Consider the following 19,506-nt stretch of genomic DNA (forward strand, 5'->3'; position numbering starts at 1 on the left):
TAGTTCAGCACCCGCTGGCGATAGAAGTTTGAAACCTTCAATGGAGAAGGGGGAAAGTCTTATAAGTGCAATGTATGGTTGCTCAAAATCCAAAATGCATTTACAAGGTAACAAAGAAAATAAAAAGATGAAGCTTTACTTTTCAGCACGCCCTCGTATATATACTTTATTGCAGATCCATTTCAGGATTGTAATGTTGTTCATTGACATTCCAAATTACATTTTGCAGAATTTTAACACAAAATGTTATTTAGAAATGAAATTAGGCATACCATATTTAATGCAAAATATTGAATTTTTCACGAGTTTTGTATCTCTTAAACCAATTGAATCTGAAACTCAAAATTTTTACTGAAGTTACTTATCATGGAGTACTGTATTGTGTACAAATTTCAGATTTTTAAACAACTGCCCAACAGAGTTATTTAACCCTGAACTTGGATTTTTTTAACAAAAAGTACACGTTTATGACCCTGTAGAAAAAAAATTATTAAAGTCTCAAGTTTCAAATAATTTTGACATACTCAATTGGTACGCAGGTACTTGCACAAAAAAATTCAAGTGTCAAAAAACCTCCTTCCCCCCAAAAAAAATGTTCAAAAATGTCATTTTGAGCGATTAAAATACACAGTTTTGACCTTAAAATTTATTATGAAGGAATAATATTTAGAAAATTACACAGAAATATAATTGTAGCCTATAATGTGCTTAACATCACAGATTTTGTCTCATTGTCGTAGGACTTACCAGAGCTGGGAAAAAAAAGTTGCCGCTGATGCTTACGAATAGAGAAAATTACGCGCGCCATGATATAAAAATGTCCGCCATCTTCAAATCGGTGATAGTAAAATTAAAATAAAGCCCCTATCACACGGAACTGGATTTCTAGCAGGAATGCCCTAGCTGGCGCTGAACTAAGTTTCGCCATGTGAAGATAATCTGTGAGTGTGCAAAGGAGCGTTTTTGTCTGTGGTTTCCGAGTGTTACTCCAGCAATGTATAACGTATACAGTCTGAAAGGCGCGTTGAGTTATTCCAACGTAAACAAATCACAGATCACATGCCATATATAGCCTAATATTCACTAAACGGAAGAAGTGTCTCGTCACTCTCAAATGTACGCACATCTTAATCTATGAGAAAAGCAACTCCATTATTAACGAGGTAACGCCAACAAACTGGAGAAAACTGCTGAATATTATGGAGACGCTGAAGAAAGCAGTTTTGGAAATTGAAACCTAGGGAGAGGAAGGACTACAAAGATATTCGAATATAAATACTTAACTGTCACCAATTGTAAGTAATATTAGCATGTATTCCAGAGTAGACTAATAATAAATTCATTAGTGACGATGAAAAATAGTGGCCTTACTTCTGTATGTTGGATGATGTTCGAAAATATGTTAAGGGATGTTAACTAATGCTAAAAGGTCATAGGGTACTACTTTACTATACCAGAGGCACCTATCAATGATTTATTTCGCAACTTTTTACATTGCTAACGTACTATTCTGCATTGCGGAACATTTCTTTAGGTGAAATAATGAATTTCTAACGAAAATAATGTCTTATTTCATACATTAACGAGTACTTACTGTTGTTCCTTATTTCCCACAAACCATCCACGGATAGCCCCAAAAACCATTGACGGTAGCCCAAAAATCACGATAGCCCCACGAACCATCACGGGGACGAGGTATGCCTACTAGGTTAGGTTAGGCCTGTTAGCTTAGGTTCCATTAGCACTCCTTTCATTCAATTTAGCATATACGGACAATACAAGAGCATATTGTGCTCTCATGCAGAAAGCAAATGGCGGCAGCAGCAATAGCGCATCGGAAATAGATTTTCGTAGAAATCCACATGCATTCGCATTAAAATGGATCAAAACTACATTCCCAAACATCAACAATGCTACAGAAAATGATTTGCGTAAGTACTTTCTCCTGTAAATTTGAAGAAATCCGTCTCCAGTATAGTAAAGTGTTACTGGTTATAGATCATAATGTGTTGGTTTGAACCAGCAGGAAGCATTAATTCTGGCGAAATTTGACAACAGAATAGTGAATTATAGCAGCTCTAAATTGTACTTCCGAATTGTGTTTTCGCTTTTTAGATATTGAACAAGGAAATTGAGAACCACTCTGGCATTCTAAGCAAATCGGTGACGGTTCCGAGAGTAATTATTTGGAGCCAATTTACAATACCGGACTATTCCCCGATTTTTGTAATATTTCGCATACTCACTAATTGAGGCCTCCTAATCACGAATTTGAAGTTAAAATTTGGGGGTCACGCGTAGAAATTGCAAAATAAGGGGGTCCATGATCGCAACCATCAATGCACGATTGCTCATTATTTATCGCAAGATTTTGTGTTTCAAATACTTAAGGAACGAAATATATATTCCTGACATTACTATGACCCCAAATTTTAACTATGCTTGCCTAACCTTACCGTGAATGGTTTGTGGGGCTACCTGTGCATGGTTTTATGACCCCAAATTTTAACTATGTTTGTTTAACCTAACCTAACTTTACCGAGAATGGTCACTGTGGCTATCCGTTTTACGCTAATTGTGATAACGAACTGATACCAATCTTATTTTTGTAGCACTTTAACGGCAAACGTTCATCGAAGACGCCATTGTCGTATCCTGCAATTTTACAATCGATGCATTGTTGCCAAGCTTACCTGTAATCAAATCAGTCCACATTCCACGTGCTCTTCTACATCGTGATTCTCATTGTCACTGTCGTCTTCTGTGGGATCGTAGAGCTTACCGGCTAGGTCCGATCTGTACAACATTAACAACTTTTTTACTGTTCTTGTCTGCCATTCTTACAGGATCCATGCTCTCCAAGTATAAAATCAACAGTGTGGCAATGCTGTAGACAGTGTAACTAATTGTGAATGTCAATTGTTCATATCTTGTTTACGGAGAATCGTTGCGAGAATAGAAAAGCTTATTTTACAACTTCTACACGTTAATGAACAATTTCTACGTCTCACCCCAACATGTTAACCTCAGATAAATCATTGCGACTAATTATTTTGTGAGTATAAGCAGTAGCATAGAAATTACGGAACGGTCCAGTATTGTAAATTCTTGCCAATGATTTTTCGAAAGTTTTATAGGAGTATTACAAAGGTATTTAGAAAACTCAAAATAAATGGGAGCGAATTTAAAATATAGAGAAGATCTCCAATTTCGTTAACATTTTGGTATACTAACTAATTTTGGCTTTCTAATCACAAATCTGTTGTTAAAATGCGGGGGGCCATGTGTGCAAATTGGGAAAAAAGCCGACGTAAGTGAAATATATTTTTTTAGAGCTGTATCGCATTGTTTGACGAACAAAATTTTAACTAAGCTTGCCTAACCTAAACTTACTGGAAATTGTTTGTGGGGCTATCCGTGAATGGTTTGTGGGGCTATCCGTGAATGGTTTGTGGGGCTATCCATGAATGGTTTGTGTGGCTACCAGTGCATGGTTCGTGGGGCTACCCGTGCATAATGTACAATTTCTACACATGACCCCTGCATTTTAACGATTCATGATTAGAAGGCCAAAATTAATTAGTATACCCAAAATTAACGAAATTGGAGTTACTCTTTATATTGTAATTTCTTACCAATAAATGCTAGCATAATTTCGAAGCTTAGAGAAATTAATTTACACAGTTAAAAGCTTTACTAATTAATATTTACTGCAGAAATTATTATATAAAATGTAGCTTATTTGAGTAGACGTCCTTGGTTTCCAGTTGACTGGGACACTGGTTTCTGTGGATTTTTATGCAGTGGTCGAACAGGGTTCTGGGCTCAAGACGAGATAGAACATGATCAGTTGTATGACGTATACATGGGTGTTATTTAAATGCTAAAAGCCCTAAACCTTACAATGAAATCATTTAGAGACAAAATTCCTCTTTGCACTCAACAGGCATGAAGTACATGGCAGGAACAGTCCATGTCTAAGACAACAGCAAATGAATGGCTGCTCGCAAATGAATCATGTAGGAGTATTTGGAAGGGAAAAATCACTCTCCAGAAAATGCACAATCTTCACTAACACTCTGAAGAATGTGTTAACCCTTCATTGGTATACATGTGACAGGCGCACTTACCCTGGAATGTAATATGATATCACTTTGTGGTCTTGTGTAGCTGTAATTTGGAATATGTATGGCCAGATGATACCAGTTATAGGTTGTGGCATTGTTCTCAGTCTACACAGACACGTCATTTTGATGACAGTCCGTGTCTTGTGAGCACCAAGCTCATATGTATACCAACTGCGTAACCGTTTTCTGCAAACGTATTTTATTTCTGGAATCACTGATTTCATGGTTTGTCACTGTTTTTCTGTTTTGATTCTTCGGTAATTATTTTGTTTGACCCCATTCACTTATTATGGTTACTATTTCTGTCTAAATGAACTTTGAAATCTGATACTTGTTACAAATGAAGAACAGCACATCCGAGCTTGTTTTTTTTAATCAAAAGATGAGAAAGGAGGAGACCTGAGAAAAATGTTTGATTCGTTGGACCCAAAAGATAATGTTTGTTGATGAGGAGCCATTGAAAAGTGATAATGATAGCAACATGGTTCAATCTTCTTATGAAGACTAAATTATTTTTAATTGTTTTTTTTTATTCCTCAATATATATTGGTTAAGTTTAAACTACGAAGTAGAATTTACATACCTCTTGTCAACAAGTAATATATTATTGAATTTTTTACTAGTGTTCTGCAAATTAGTAAACAACAAAAGTGAATTCTTCTAGCCAGCCCTTGTTCATGCCAGTTTGGTACAATCGCAAATAAGTCCTACTTACTTCTTGGCATGAAGATGTTGCCATGTTTAAAGTGTAACAAATGAAAAACAGGAAGCGCTTATGCTTTTCGTTCTCTGTTGTCGCTCCAGCCGACACCAAGAGATATTTTTGTTTTGTTTTCTTTTTGTTTCAGTGATGAAGGATGTGAGGTGCACGGAAAAGCACATGCAACTTTTTAGGATTTCAATATGTAAATCGTCTCATTTCACGCATTAATGAACTGAAGTATGGAGGTGGAAATCATTTCTCGGCAATTTAAACAAACATCAATGGACATTGGAACCAGACCCGTATCCAGCTTTGGGCCTGAAAGTTACAACAATTGAAACAAACAAAACAGTAGGCTACTGACAAAAGCCTCCGCATGTCTTACAGCTTCGCACTTGTTGTTTACTTTCAATTCTCAGGAGTATTCGAATATTCTATTCTGCAAATTAACAATATTTTTGCTTACCTTTGATTCCGTCACATCTGTACTACTGAATAATCACGATATTTCTATGTTTAAAAAAATAATATATGCTATTGGTAAAGGTATGCACACTCTCATGGATTAACTAAATTATACATAATTAGCAATGCAGCTGGACCCTGTGGCCGAGTGGTTAGCACATCGTGCTGCGATGCCAAGGGTTCCGGGTTTGAATGCCGCTCGGGCTTGGTTGTTTGTGAATGTCCATTCATCAATTTCATCACTCATCCCCATCTTCACAAATTGGCAAAGAGGCACAAAACGCGAAGTAAAATAAACTCAATCAATATTAGCAATGCTGTTTACGTATAATGAAAAACAACTTAATGTGAGTCAACCAAAGAATCAGGGAATTTTCGGATCACGACTGCTATTCAAAAAAAACTCTGTACCAGAATTAAGAAGAAAGGACAGAGTAGTTATTAACCACATCGTCATGTAATCGAGTAGAGGGTTTGATTCCCCATGGAGTAATATCGATAATGGTTCGGATTTCATTCTGGTCTAGTCTTGATTAGCTTATCTGAGAATCAAGTGAACTTTAAACACACTTGTTCAATTAAATCGAGAACACAGAACAAATTGTTTTTCTTCGCAGTTTCCTTCAAGTAATTAATGAAAAGTAGGAATTAAAATTTTACATATTTTAAAAATTTATACAGGAACCTTTAAGAATGCAAGAATGCAATTAGAAAAGATAAAGAAGCTAACTAAATGACCTCGATAACAAACACAAGCCGAAAAATTTCAGAGTACACTTTTCACCTGCAGAACGTCAATGCTGCATAGAATGGAAAAGACACTGTAAGTGGTTGCAATGCTGCACCCTGCGTTGAGACTTCTACCGTCTAGCACACGACAGAGAATCAGAGCTCTCGCTCACCAAGGGCATAAGAGGGCCGGCGGGGAGAGAATCTGAGAGATCTGACATCATTGCCTTCTGCTTCCTCCTCACCCCTTGGTTGCACTACCCCCGCACTCACCCACGAACTGATGCGAGGCGCTTCCAATATGTACTGAACTGGGCTGAACAGGACTTTAGCACATTGGGCTATGATGCCAGGGATCCTGGGTTTGAATCCTGGCCTGGGAGTGAATGTTTGTGAGTGTCCGTTAATCAATTTAATCACTTATCTCTGTCTTTCCAATTACCCAAAAGTGGTAGAAAAACGAAGTACAATTCAGTTAAAAGGATATTCTTAATTAAATTATAAACATGGCTATGTTTTACTTGATAATTTGTGTCTCCTAATAGGTAATCAGTTCTATTGCAACACAAGAATGTAATTTTGTTATTACATAAAAAAGTAGATAAATTTTAACTTGTGAGTGATTTATATTAGGTAATATATATTTATAAACTATTTTTAACATGAAGAATGTGAAACTATACTTGAAAGAATGACAAAAACAAAAAAAAAATCACATGTAAGCATGACTGACGCTCACCATATACCAATTGCATTGCTCTGGAAGACACATAATTAAAAATCAGACCATGTATGAAATCTCTGATCAATATGATAAATTCCGAATTAAGCAATCGGAACTTGGACCAACAAGCCTTTGTAATGTACTCACCAATGCATTTTCGAAGTAGAAGGCTATTTTGGCTTTATAAAAGGGTGATTAAAAAAAATACTTTGCTGTTCGCAGTACTTTACATTTTCTAGTACCAATAATTATATATTTTTTTTGTTTCTATTTGGAATGAATGATGAACATGACATTTAATGAGTACTTTTTTCAATTTTTATTTAAGAAATGCATTTGTTTTCCTTTTACCATAAATGGAGGAAAAAATTGAATCCCCATTACATGACCTGTCTTCATTTGTACACTCAACCTTCATATCTACTTCTTCAGTATTAAAATTGTATACATCTTAATTAGTTGATTTTAATCTGTACAATTTATTACAAAAAACAACCTAAGGAACTCAGTTTTGTCAGTTTTCAATCTTTCTCCTTATCCTCCATTCAGAGCTACACTTTGAGTTAGAATTTTTCCTAGGATACAATACTTCCTTTTGTTAGACATAGTAGAGGGGCAAAAATTGGGGGAAAATTCTCCCCACATAAGACCTAATTGCCATAAGTGTTTTAATTAAATTCCAAATTAAATATTTGAACTGCAGGATCCAAAGAAATAAAAGGAGGAATACCATGAAGCATAAACAATGCCTCCATAGCTGCTCTTTTTCCAGTTCTTTCCAGCATTAACCGTGGATAAATTGATGCTTTTGCTTACTTATATTTTTTTCTACACACAATTACATTCATGTGTGTTACCATGTGTAAGTTGTGTTACCATGCTCTTCAGTAATGTGTTTTCCTCTGGAAATAAAGAGCATTGCATGCTTTGCAATGTTGGGAATAGCAGATAATCTGAGAAATTTCATCTTGTTGACATCATGGAAATCCTGATCAGGTTGTAAACATAGAAGATGAAAAAGCCCTCTTGTGACCAGACCTTCATGAGGAGGGGAAAGTAGTGATCAAGGGACCTTGACTTTTAGTGCATAGGAAATTTGTACATTATTCCTCCCAGAGAAGAAGAAGATTTTTTAAAAAAAGAAGAAGAAGAAGAGTGCTATCTGCATTGTTGTCTCCACAGTGGTAATGTTCTACAACAATACAAAGTTTCATTTAAAATATGCTGGTACTTTTTTTTTGGTGGGGGGGGATAATGACAATGTGTAATGGTAGCGGTGTTGCCAACTTACATAAAAAAATTCTGGAATTTCACTTCTAGCATGGATGCTGCAGAGAACAATTTTGCAGCGAAGAATTGTTGAAAGATCTCACTTTGAGGATATGTAATGCCAGCCTCCCTCTGTCTAAATGGAAATTACACAACATTTCTGAAAGTCATAATTTTTGGAAACTTTTGAGAAATGTTCTTTCTTCTCATTATTACATTTAGAGGAGAAATGTCACTTGAAAGTGGTGGCTGAACAGTTATAGCCCATTTTATAAAATCTACCCCATGATTATCATGGGGAAAACCAAGAGATGTGGGTCCCAATGATGGATCCATTAGAGCTAGAGACATGAAAGAAATTCATTTTTGCAGATCTTCAATTGACATAAACTGTAATTGCAATTTCCGGTAAGTCAAATATTACATTTCTTTGTTACTATATTTTCTGAGACTGTTTAAACCCAACTTTAAAAGATATAAATAGAAAAGGCTTCATTATTCTAGGTATGCATGTAGCTTAACCTTACTTTGCAAGATCACAAATTATGTCATACACTGCCTCATATTGACCAAACAAGTTAAGTCTAAAAGTTGAAATTTTTACTGTGAGTTAGCATCATTGAGCCAAATTTCAGAATTTTTCATCAAGACCCATTTGAGATATTTAACCTTGAAAACTGTCAAAATTCCACAAATAGCCATGTTTGACCCTATGCTGAAAAAAAGATTTGTGTTACTAAGTACTGATATTTTATTTGAAGATACCCTGCAGGTAGGTACACACATAAAAAAATTTAAAGCATTAGACTATAAACTCATTCATTTAAAAGAATCTGGCTTAAAAATCGGATATTTAAAATTATATTTACTCAAAATTCCACCATAACTTTTGTACTTTGCAAAACATACTAGCTCTAATAGCTTTTGAGATATTAAGGTTTCTGTAAACTACTACATGAGAAAGAAACAAACATATGATATGTTACACTTTTTTGGAAAAATGGCTTCCCCAGGATTTTTTTTTTAAACATTGGTTTTGATATCTACAAACATGCACAACCCTATGTACTATTTTTTTTTTTCTGAAATTGTCATGCAACCAATTATTTTGAAAATTGGTTGATTTTAATATTTGCTTGTTAATAATAGTAACAATGGATATATTGTTTTGTAATTTGAATTACATAGAAGACAGAAATGAAATATATATAAATTTGAAGAAATGGTGTGTTAGTTGCTGCCACGTGCTGATTGACAGTATACTGCCCAGCTGTCTGTAGTGCAATACACATGGTGTCATTATACGTACCAGCTGTCCACCAAAGTTTAAATTATCTGTCTTTATCACAGCCTGAATTTATTTGTAGAAGCAGGTGATGTACAATAAATGGTCTTGAGGTATGTAAAATTTCAATTACGGTAAATGTGTGAGAAAAGTATTCCCTAATTTTATTGTAACCCAGCATAGATCCTGTGACCCATGTGTCGTGGAGTAATCTGCCAATAATAAATATATTTCACAACTTGAAACAATAAAATAAATATTCTTGAAAAGTCAGATTCAAGCAATAGCAAATAAATATGAGACATTCGTGTCACAAACCATTTCCTCCATTGTCCCCCAATACCATCCTTGCTACCATCGACATCACTTCCCTTTACACCAACTTACCTCACTTCCATGGCCACCGCTCCATGGAGATCTTCCTCAGCTTCAGACCGAAACCCTCCCCCACACACACACACTAACTTTGTGATCCACCTAGCTCACCTTGTCCTCACATGCAACAACTTGACCTTTGAAGACCAACGTGACCTACACATCCGAGGCATATGGCCATGGGCACTAGAAAAGCCCTATGTCATCTTCATGGGGAAAACTCTACCGAAAGCTCCTGGAGACCCAACCTCTAAAACCTCTCCTCTGCCTCCATTTTACAGACAACATCTTCATGATGTGAACACGTGGAGAACCATCCCTATCCCCTTTTCTTCACCAACTGAACCACTTTTGCTCTCTCAAGTTCAACTGGACCCACCATACCAACCAAATTACCTTCCTTGTTGTACACATTGAGAAAGGTCATTTGAAAACATCTATCTGTGCAAAACTCATGAACCACATGCAATACCTACACTTCTTCAGTTTCCACCCATTCGACACCAGAGCCTCCCTGATGGTGCAGTGGGTTCGATATTGGCTGGAGGCACATAGTGGTTTGGATCCCACTTTAAACTGTAGGTCCAGTCCCGATTAGCCTTACAGTGCATAAAATGGACTTAAAGCACAAACTCAATCAATGAAAACCATTCAACACCAAGAAAGTCATGCCATTCTCCCTGGCCTTCAGGGGACAACAGTTCACCCACCCCCTGACAGAGCTACAACCACCACCTACACCAATCCCGGGTTAAACATTGATATCCCTTCACCCTGAACAAACATTGGTATCCTTCCACCCTGGTCAACAAACAATTATCCCAAACTGCCTCATACACCCCCTCCAAGAGACCTGCCACTATCTCTCCTGTACTTGTCCCCCAACATCACCTCCATCTCATCTCAACAAAATCAGGCACACCCTATGCTCCCTGCTCCCTATTCTTCACACCGATCCTGAAACCAGAAACCTCTTTCCTGACAAGCCCAGAGTTGTTTTCAAAGGAATTCCTCCCTCCCCATCTCCAAAACACCTGGTGCACAGCACCCTTTCACCACACAATCAATACTCACTAATGCAAGCATCCAACTTGCAAAAACCTGCCCCATTGCCATCACTTCCGACACACTCCAGATTCACACCAGGACCCTTCATCCCGACACACTCCAGATTCACACCAGGACCCTTCATCCCAAATATAAATGCCACCATGGTGGATAAAAGTCATGATTTTATTAAGAAACATTTTTGATGATTTTTTATTTAAATCAATTTTTTTTTAACTTTTTAAAAACACTCTTAAAATTGCTTGAATGATTTTTGGCACCATACATATAAATGTATGTTTTTATAGAAAGGCTTTTTCTAGTAAAGGGCACTGTATAAAATAATAGTTTGATTAAAACAAATAAAAAAAATATTCCATGAGTTGGTCGGAAGAGCTGGTGCTGTGTGGTAGGATTACTGAGGAAGGAAGTTGAATGGATTTTGAGAGATCTACGGAGCGGGAGTATTGGAGGGGGAATACATCACAAATTATGAAGCAGGCTGAGACATGGGGAAAGAACAACTTGTATGCAACTTGAGCTTGCATACAGCTGGGAAAGGGAGGGGAGGCTGTTGCATAAATCGAGTGCATGTACTTAGCGGCATCTATCAGTTTCATCGCTTCACTTTGTTCCTTGTGTCTATCTTGAATCAGCATGTCTTGCCTTTCTTGATTCTGCAGGTGTGCAATGAGAGATCTTGTGTCGGTGAACGTTTTGTCGCCGATTGCTGCACTGTGTTTAGATGGAAGTCCAGACACAACATATGAAAGGATTTGTCGCCTGTGGAAAGAATTGAAGGACGAGATTTTTCTTTCGAATTACATAGTTATGAATCGGCTGGTTAATTTCCTGGTTTGTTTCTGATAAAATTTGGGTAGGCATGCTGAAAAGTGACTGTCTTTAAACAATGAAGGGTGTTGAAGTTTGGCTGCTTCTTGAGATCGTTCAAAAACGTGAGCGCTATGTCCGGGAGTAACAATGGCAGCATTTCGCATTTTTTATTTTCCTCCCAGGCCAAAGTGCCTCGATGCTCTCGAATTTCTCAAAAATCTGCTCTACTTCTTTAGGGTTTTTACCTGTGAAGGGGAAGGGGTATAAGCCATGGGGAATATTTATTGACATTCTTGACGGGGAAAGATTTATGGTAGAAGCGGTGTTACTTTTAGGTGTACTGGTTTGGGACTCTGGATGTTTCTTTTTTTCGTTTGGGGGTTTCTAGACCACCTAAAAACAGTGGATGATCGGAATGTTGAGCCTTGGATCTGGTTATTGGAGGGGAAGGCTAAGGATATAATCTGGTTAAGAGAGCAGTCTTGAGCCTCGTGAAGACTAACTTTGAATTTGTTCATGTGCATTTAGGGAGGGGGGGATTTTATGCACTTTTTCACAAGAAATGAAAGATAGCAGCCGGAAGAAAAATTTACGAGTGAAGGGGTGGGGTTATAATATGAAGTGTATTATCGTAAAAGAAGAATTACTAAGGTTGCTGCTGCATGCAGCGGGAATTTGAATTATGGAATTTTGGGTGGCGTTAGAAAATTTAATACAAATCCATGGAGTGGAGCCTGCTATCTCCACCATGTGGCGTGACATCGGGTATGACACGGGATCGAGTCACGCCAGGACGTAGCTCAGTTGAATAAGTTAGGTTTTAGTTTGGGTCTTGCTGGACCACCTCTATCCTGAATGGTGCGAATGAAGGATTGTTGCGAGCCTAAGTCGTTGAATGGTACCCACCCCTTACTTGTTGTTCTGACCCTCGGCTTCTGGCATTGGTGGTGGTCGGATGGAGATGGGTGCCCGCTGGAGAGATCGTTGGCAGCAATAAGAGGCGGATGGCGATTCGGCATCTTAATTGGCAGAGCACTGATTCTCCCGACTTGGGCTGACTTTCGGCTTATGGTTCTCTGCAGTCTGGACTGCTTCTTGAACTGCTCGCTCGTTGCCACCTCATAAAGTCGCGATCTCTCAACTGGCAGATGTCGTGGTCTCATCCGTCAAGTTGCTGATAATATGGAGCGATAGAGAGAGTAATTGATTATCTACAGGGGTTTCTATACATGGAAATTTCACCATGACGTGGTGGACTTTGCACCTTCAACTATTCACCCTGGGGGTATCCCTTGGTGCAGGTGGAAATTTACAGTGGAGGTGCACTCACCGATGGCGAGGGCCATTGCCTTGCTGACTGTGCAGAGCCGAGTGGAGAATTCTTGTTGCTCGGCACTGCATCCTGTGGAATTTGGGTGAATGAGCATTCAACTGGCAAGCTTCAGGAGGATGTTTTAACAAAATTGATATTTTCCCTTTCATTCTCCTAATTCCTTGATCAGTAAATATACATTTTTCTCTTTCTCATATTGTATGTATGAATTTACTATGTAACTTCTGTTGAGTGTGTTAATGAAACTATAATAATTTCAGTAATTTTTCTTCCAGTATAAATAAAACATTCTGGATGTACTATATAATTGTAACTTCAAATATTTTTTTATAGTCTTTGTAGCTGAATTTTGGCAATTTCTTAATGATTTTTGTATATTATTCTACACAATATATTTGCTATTTTTGTCTATAAAATGTATTGGATTTTAAAAGAAGTGAAATTTAAGTGTGTTCACATATTACACTAGTAGTGTAATTGATGATACAACCAGGACGAGAAATGATGAACCCCCCTCAGGCAGATTTGGCTACACTTAAAACTTGCTCAACATGCCCATATGAGTTTTATGCTCAAGTGTGGTACTCCGTCTAATCCAAGATTTTTGTAAAAATGCCCTCGGGAAGTTCCTGTGAAATGATGAGCCCCCTCAGATTGATTTGTCCACACTTACAAAAGGCACTTCTGTCAGATTGTTGTCCATAAGCTTGTTAAAAATATGCCCCTCTTGATATTTTTTTTGCCCACACCTAAAACTAAGCCAAGATGCTCATAAAACCCACACCCACCCATATTTACTTCCGGTCCACTTCCGGTTTAAGTTCAATTGGGCACCAGGTTCAATTTGTTTATCTAATATTAAAACAATGCAATATGCAGAGGCCTTCTAGAATTGCTCTGTGACTCTCTCATTTCTTACATCATAAACATATGATTTTTCACCTATAAGAATAACACTACATATAGTGTCATCAGGGAGTGTATCATGGAATTCACAGATAATTTTAATGTTTGTCCTGTCATTAACCACAACTTGTTTCCTTTTTGAGGTGTTGATGACAAACATGGGTCTCTGTGCTTTGAATTCATCTGCTGTGTAATACATGTCAGTATTGCCAGTAGTGACCCTTTTGTATGCTGTAAATGCTTCATATAATTTAAGGAAATCATCCTTGGACATGTCTAAATTATAATTTTCTCTGGGGAACACCTCATTTCTGCCATTTTTAAGATATATGTTCTTGATGTTGCAGTTATCAAATCTACTTGAATTTTTTTCCTGATTATTGTGACTTCCAGTCTGAAACAGTACCACCACAAAATCCGGCATGTCATATTGTATACTGGAGAATGAATTTGTAGCATCAAACTCATAATAAGTACCAGTGGCAGGCTTCTGTACACATTGATATGTATAAAATTGTAAAGGTACTTGTGGATTTTTTATTATATCTGCTTTGTATTTAAGAGCATAACTGGCTTCATATTCAACAACTGGGATTCTTAGCTCCATAGTCTGAATAATGCACTTGCCCTCATCAGGTAGGGTATTAGGCATAGCTTCCCCTGTAGAGTTTAATGTACTGTACCTCATCAAAGCATTATTATCATTGGCAGCTCTTCTAAATGTAATTCTTAAACCACCCTTCCACATAATATCTTTGTAATCTGAGAAGAATCCTGGCAACAGGCGCATAGGGAACAGCACTGTGTGGCTCTTAGATATAATTTTATCACCAGCCTCAAATCCACCTATTTTGTAGTAAGAATCCTCGGTTTTGGATAATTTTAGTGTGGCCAAAGCTGTGGAGGTAATGCCGGGGTAATCCACTCTGTTTATAACAACACCATGTTTTCTGATCTCAATTTCAGAGAACTGATGTGGCACAGAATTGTCTACCAATCTTATATTTGAATTTGCCGGATAATCGGTACCATCGAGCTTTACAACATCAAATTTGATGTAAAGATCTGCTCTGTGGGGGTGTATAAAGCCATCCCCTACATCAAGATCAACCTCAATCTCTGTGTTGGGTTGATTTAAATTTGCAAAGGTCCTCCTGTTTGGGGGGAATGATTGTAACTCATAACTCTCAATATTTTTCATTTTTTTTTGTATGTATTTTTATTTAAATATTAATTTCTATGATTGCAGTTGTTGTGGCTCCAGCAAAATCAACTAATTCTTCTTTTTCATTAGTGACCATCAACTCAATGTAATCTATTCTATTATGGCACACAGGAAAATATAATGTTGGGGATGGAGTGTAGATGATGGGCTCCATAAATTCAGAGTTAGGTTTGAATGTTGCAATGATGCCAGTTTGTTTGTGAGTGCCTATGCCATTTGATTTGGTGATCATACCCTCGGCCACATTACAGTGAATATTCAGAGTCTCTATGGCTAAGAATTTAGGTATATTAATAGCAGTGTGTTTGATGGCTGGTTCAAGTTTTGTGTTGTTCTCAAAGCCTAACAGCTCTCCTATAGTACCCAGATCCACTGTCTCTGTAGCAGATACAATCTCTACTCTGTGAGTGACAGAATTTTGAGTTAATACTATACCTCTGGGTAATTGAGCATTTAGAGTCGACAGATTATACTGCCCTGGAGTGATGACAATTTTTTGATCACCAACTGCAATTTTGTTGTTGTGGTGTGTAATATTAGGGATCAAGTACATGCCATAAAATGCTCTGAGAGCTATTGTTTTGGGATACACTATATCATCATGTAATCTAAGTTTCAATATTGAATTTTGGCTGGTGAGATGGAATACCCCCATGATGTTTCAAATACCACAGGGCCTTTTGAAAATTTTCAATTGATGGTTTATTTATTTGAGACAGATATCTAAGAACAGATAAACACAAATGTGCACAATTAACATCTTTGAAGTTTTGAACACGGTCATTATTGTAATAAACATTAGCTGATTTTAGATATTTTATTAAATTTTCAGGTGGAACACCTCCAAATGAATCAAACACAAATGCCTCATTGTTTAAATATTTAAGATAACAAATCCAGTGAGTGCCCTGATTTTTGTACTTATCCAAATTAACAATGCCACACTCTTTGTTGAGTGGTTGTTCTGGTAAAGAATCAGACATGTACACACCTCTAAAATTTTTGATGCCCAGTGGCTTGATTAAAGTTTCAATATCTTGGTTTGTAAGCGGCTCTTGTTTTTTTTAAACTTATTCATGGCTCTCTTAACACCTTTGCCTTGTTTCTCCATGGCCAGGTTATGGCGCTTCAATTCATCTAATTCTGCCCTATTCTTCTTGGCATCTATTACTGTTTTTGCTATGGCAGCTGATCCCCCAGCCAAGCTCCCAACAGCCCCAAGTGCTGCTAAGATGGCCGGGATAGTAAATATGAAACCCCCTGTATGCAATTTTTTTCTAGATTGTTGTAATTTTTTTAATTGGGGGGTACTAAGCAACAATTTCATACCATGGCCCTTTGCAAGACATGAGCTTTTTTTCTTGCGCTGCTTTTTGGTTAAAAGACTATCAATAGTTTTAAGAGATTTAAGACCTGCATAAGGTATTTGATACATAACACCCTTGGCCTTCATTCTATGTTTATTATATATATATATATTCACAGCCCCCACCCCAGTTTTTGTTTGGTGTTCATAGCTATGGTGGTCCCCAATGCTGCTATTCTCTCACTCAAAGAAGCATCTTTGCTTACAAATCTACCAAATGCAGCCTCTTCTAATTTCTTGTCTGCAACATGTCTCTTGTCAAGATCAGAATGTGTGTTGTACGCTATGTCATGGTCTCTACAAGCAGCATCTAGGGGATTAACACCAGGATCCCCTCTGTTTAATCTATGGTCCAATTTTGTACCGGGACCACAATACTGATAGCCTGGAATATGTAGTTCAAATGGCAGCTTGTTTATAATGTCATTAACCAACCCCCGACCCTCAGAAATATTCCAAAATTTAGGTGGTAGAGTATTAATAATTTTTATAAGATATCCAATCCCCTTAGTGTCATTCACTATAAAATTAGACAATTTTGTACTTATCATGTCCATAATTCCAACCTTTTCATTGTAAAAATTGTGGTTGCCAGCATTTTCCTCCCCAGCTATCACCAGCAACCTATCTACAAGTTTCCTGACATATAACAACCCAGACAAATTCTTTAGGCAGGGTGTTGTATTGTTTGATTCCACTGCCTGTCTTAATTTGTGACCATATGGGCTTGATTAAATTGTTGTATTTTGCTCCACTGCTAGACTTGACTCTTTTTTGTGTGGGATCATTGTTCTGGTATAGAGCATCTGATTTTATTAATATTTCTTTGTAATGCTCATAATCTTGATCTGTATAGCTGCCAGGCCTTTTCCTAGTCATCAGTTCCCACAATCCAGGTGTGCCGGGATATTTAACAAAAGCACCTCTTTCTTCAAGATGAGATTCTGAATATACAATTATATCATCTCCCATAAATGTTAGTCTGAAATTGCCAATTCTATGTATGATGCTACCATCACGCTCTATGTCAGCATATAAGCCAAAGACCTCATCTTTGTTGTCTTTAGGTGTGCTTAAATATTTTTGAGCAAGAAGACCCAATTCAATAGGATCCTGAGTAGCTTCAATTCTTCGAGGAGCAACAGGACTAGGTGTATGAATACTAAAAAGTGGGGTGATTGGATAATCTAATATGTTCCTAGCAGCTACAGGTACAAGCTCTGTGATCAAATTTTGATTTTGCTCTGTAACAGTTTTGATATTTTTACCTAATTCACTAATAGCATCAATAATAGGCTGTTCTGTTTGTGTTGTTCATAAATTCCTCGGTTCTCTGATTTCCATCCCTTAAATCTTTTTACAAGATAATCTTTTAATTTAAGATCATCAATAATTGGCCTTTTCATGGTTATTTATATATGTTTCAATGTCTAGAAAATTGTTGATTTTATTTCTGTATTTGCCACTATTGGGTTTTCTTGTCATATCAATTGTGACAAACCCATAACTGTCCTGGTTCCAGCACCTACTGCAAAACTTGGAAAAATTATTGTAGCTCAAGTCCCCACCTACATATTCATCATGTATGTGTTTGAGGTTGGTATGATCTTGATGAAACACACACATAAAATTGCTGTTGTCTCGGATCAGCTGCTTCGGAATTTTAGAAATAGTCTGTGCCAGGTAGAAAGAATCAATGTTTTTGTGTCGCCCCTGTGTAAAAAAAATTCTAACCTTGTTTTGATTATCCAGTATAATGTCATCAAACACAACAACAGAGTTATCAAGACATTCATGGAGTGGCTTAACATCTGGTTCAAAAGTGGCTATATCCAATCCATCATATAGCTTCATCAGCTGCTGATATTTTAATTGTTCCAAGCTCTTAGAGAAGACATACAAGTGCCTATTTTTCCAGTCTAACCAGTTGGGTGCCAATAAAAAATTATCAATCATTAGTGTAGTTTTACCACAAGCCGATGGCCCAACAATAAGACATCTAATATTTTCAGGCAGCAACTTGCCATTTCTCTTAATCTGCTGTTCAGGTTCTGGCAGCCTTTTTATAACATCCCAGGTGCTCATATTATCACTTTGTCTGCATCGATCCAGCTGTGTTCTGGAAGTCCTAGCCATTTGACAAATAACTTGTTGCCTTTTCTGCGGATGATTTTTTCTATGAGATATGTGTCAGGCTGTTTAGTTTTATTGAGTTCTTCTTCATAGAACCGGCCTTTGAGAATTTCTCCTCGGTGGTCTTTTATTATATATGTGTTAAGGGTCCCAGGTTTAACTTGAACCACTGTAAATAATTCAGTGCTCCAGTTTCTTGTAAAGCCTCTTTTGAATAAGTGCTTATATTTGCTGATTCTTACTTGATCACCCACCTTGTATTTGGCTTTTCTTGTTGTTGGCTGGTATCTAGGATAATAAACAGTCCTGATCAATTTTTGCTCATCAGATGAAGTTACTTCAGAGGGTTTCATGTTGATTGTGGAATGGACCGAGTTCTTATATTTATGTAGAAGTTCTGGAAGAATATTAAGCCATTTATAATTACCTTGATGTGTAAATTGTTTATACATAAGATTTTTTAGGGTTTTGTTGAATCTCTCTACAATTGAGGCCTTGAGATCACTGTAACTCGAATAATGTTGTATTGACTGGCTTTTAATAAATTGTTGGAACACAGAATTATAAAATTCTTTGCCATTATCTGTTTGCAAATAGCGCGGTGATCTTCCACTCTGATTGATGATTGTCCTGAAGGCTTCTGTAACACATTTTCCAGTCTTGGATTTGAGTGGCACAGCCCAGGCAAATTTTGAAAATGTATCTATGACAGTGAGTAGATACTTGTAGCCCTTGTTGATTTTGTCTAAGTTTTTCAGCTGTCCACTTGCCATCTCAATCAAGTCGCACTGCCATAAATCATCTATGCCTTTTGTGACTACTGGCAGTCTCTTATAATTATGTCTGGCTTGTCTGTGTAATTCATCAACAATAATTTGTCTAGACATAATATGAAAACAAGAATATTGCAACTATGGGGTGTTCAGCAGCTGATACTACAGGATTTTCTAAATATAATTTGTCTCCTATTTGTATATGAAATTCC

General features: G+C 37.1%; 1 protein-coding gene across 1 annotated transcript in view; it reads left to right on the forward strand.

Annotated features, from left to right (window-relative positions):
* Positions 1 to 1,011: 1,011 nt before the first annotated feature.
* The window catches only part of LOC145982281 (uncharacterized), a 93,863-nt gene continuing 75,368 nt past the window's right edge, over positions 1,012 to 19,506 (forward strand). The window contains exon 1 of the mRNA XM_083115850.1: positions 1,012 to 1,295. The gene's annotated coding sequence lies outside the window, so the exon portion shown is untranslated. The remainder of the gene's footprint in view (positions 1,296 to 19,506) is intronic.

This window comes from Lepisma saccharinum, unplaced genomic scaffold, assembly GCF_977018435.1.
Source record: "Lepisma saccharinum unplaced genomic scaffold, izLepSacc3.1 HAP1_SCAFFOLD_50, whole genome shotgun sequence".
NCBI classification, from domain to species: domain Eukaryota; kingdom Metazoa; phylum Arthropoda; class Insecta; order Zygentoma; family Lepismatidae; genus Lepisma; species Lepisma saccharinum.